Source organism: Siphateles boraxobius, unplaced genomic scaffold, assembly GCF_051911475.1.
Source record: "Siphateles boraxobius isolate OS27281-9 unplaced genomic scaffold, OSU_SipBor_1 73, whole genome shotgun sequence".
Taxonomy (NCBI): domain Eukaryota; kingdom Metazoa; phylum Chordata; class Actinopteri; order Cypriniformes; family Leuciscidae; genus Siphateles; species Siphateles boraxobius.
This window is the reverse complement of record NW_027509201.1, coordinates 87501-90000: the sequence shown is the minus strand read 5'-3', so window position 1 is coordinate 90000 and position 2500 is coordinate 87501. Positions and strand designations below refer to the sequence as shown.

General features: G+C 38.0%; 1 protein-coding gene across 1 annotated transcript in view; it reads right to left on the bottom strand.

Annotated features, from left to right (window-relative positions):
- Positions 1 to 2500, bottom strand: part of kndc1 (kinase non-catalytic C-lobe domain containing 1) — a 66206-nt gene that overhangs the window by 21484 nt on the left and 42222 nt on the right. The gene's annotated exons all lie outside the window — the stretch shown is intronic.

Here is a 2500-nt window from a genome sequence, read left to right as displayed (position 1 = left end):
TATAGGTATAGATATAAATCGGATATGTGCCAATGCGACTGTCATGTAAACAGGCAGATCAGATTTTCTGAGGCATTAGGCTTGAAGTCTCCGGGTTTAATGACGAGAGAAACCCCGACGCGCGTCTGCAAAGGTACCGTTACGGATAGTGTCGTCGTAGGAGAGGAGTGTGTGTGGACACACCTTGACACAACATATCAAAGGTTGGCTTGCTCATCCTAAAATTTCGGACCAACTGTGTTCTCATTAAAGCCCGCCACGATCTCATGAATGTGCGTAGCTATAGCACGATTTTTATTTCATGTGCCATTTACGCCAAAAAAATTTTTTGAGTTTATTTGATAAGAAGTTTTCGCGTGCATATATAAATGAATGAGGATTTATATAGAACTTTCAATAATCAATGGTAATTTCAATAATATGCACCTCATGGCGTGTAATACGCACGGACTCCACACCCCTAATCCTACCCAAGGGGTTTTCAGTGCGTATCATGCACGCAAAAACTATTTTTGGCATATAAATGGCGCGAGAAATAAAACTAGTGGTAGGCTATAGATGCGCACTTTCATGAGATCGTGTTGTACGTTCCCACCAGTCAAAAAAATCGGATATTGGCAACAAACCACGCCCCCAAACACGATGAGCCAATCATAGTGCGCATAGCTACCCCAATACACTCAGACATTCTCTGCTTCCACGTCCATTGATGCATTGCAGTTAGTCAGTTTTCATTCGTTTTTATATGTTTTTTCTTGTCATTTTAAGTTTAAAATGGTCAAACGGTGTGGATGGAGCACATGCAACTCCGACACTAGGTATCCCGAGAGGCTGGGCGACGGTGTGTATTTTTACCCTTTCCCAATTAAGCCACATCTCAACCAAGATAAGTGTCTGGATTAAGTTATGCGGTAGACCACAACACCAACTAAACGTGGATACATTAAACAAGGATGTCTACATCTGTTCTAAGGTAAGTCAACAACGTATTTGAACGTTATCTTTAACATCTCTAACGTAACGTTAGGCTAACATTAGAAAACGTTAACGTTAGCTTCTAGCTGCGTTGTACATCATGTCACTTAGCTTGATTAACGTATCTGTAAATAACCGAGATAACAAATGTTAGCAATGTTGTGCTGAATGATTCATGCAAATACTGTAGCACCACACTAATTGAGAGGTAACGTTACTCTTGGTAAAGATGGTAAAAATGCTTGTCCTGGAAACGTATGCAACTTAGACCTGTACATATTTAATTTGATCATGAACCATTAATTACATATTGAAGCACAGCATTGCAGACAACTTCCTACCAAAACAACTGGGGAACTGTTTTTTTTTTTTAGCAAAACATGTAGCCTTTTCACTCCTCTTCAACATGACTAAATATAGCGCCTGTCACCGAATGTTGACTGTCCGAGTGAGTGGAGGGGGCGTGGCTTAGCCATAGGTCAAGACCTGCAGTGTAAACGAGGCCGATAAACTGCATTGCTGCGTCCGGATATATAGTGGGCGAAAAATAGTACGTGAGCCGAGTGTGTCTTCATGTGAGATTCTGAAGTGTGCATCTGATGGACAGTTTAATATCCCATGAGGCCACGGGAGAGGATTTGTGAATGACAGTGAAGCGACGCAATTGATGCCGTATGTCACATGACAACATGGCAGATGTATTGCATCCAGATTACATTAATTCTACACATATTCATACTGTATAGAACATACTTTTTAACGGTCACGAAGTTAATTCCAAACCAAATTTAGTAGCTACAGTATGCAATTTCGAATGAGTTTATATCTTGCAAATTTTGACTTTTTTCCTTGGAATTATAAATTTACATTTGGCAATTCTGGTTTTTGTTTTGTTTTTTTGTTCACGGAATAAATTTAAAAAATGAAAAAGTAGGCTAATTGCAACTTTTTGATTTAACAAATTAGACTTTTTTCACCACGGAGTAAACAATTTAAAATGGTAGGCTAATTACGACTTTTTTTAATCATACAATTCTGTCTCACAAATCTCACAATATTTTTTAACATTCTTTTTTTTTGCACAATTTTTAGTAATTGCGACTTTGAATGGAATTAACATTGAACTGACTCAAAGTGAATAACGACACTATTGTCTTCAGTAGAGCTGCTAATAGCTGAATGGAACTCGTTTCATAATTAATAAACTTTACACAGTTATTGAGCTGAATCAACACTATTGTCTTCTGTAGAGTTGCTTTACAGCAGAATTGAATTCAGTTTGCATCTTTATCATTTTTATCACTGTGTAGCTGCTCAAATGTCATTACTACACACATTCATACAATATAGAACGTACTTTTTAACATCCGTGTTTCAAACCAAATGTAGTACCTACTATATAGTGTCCGATCTCAGACGCAGCTTATGACTCTGTGTGATTCGACCCAATGAAGATGATTGACAGTAAAACTACCATTCAAACGTTTGAGGTTGGTATGTTTTAGAAAGAAGTCTCTTCTGCTCA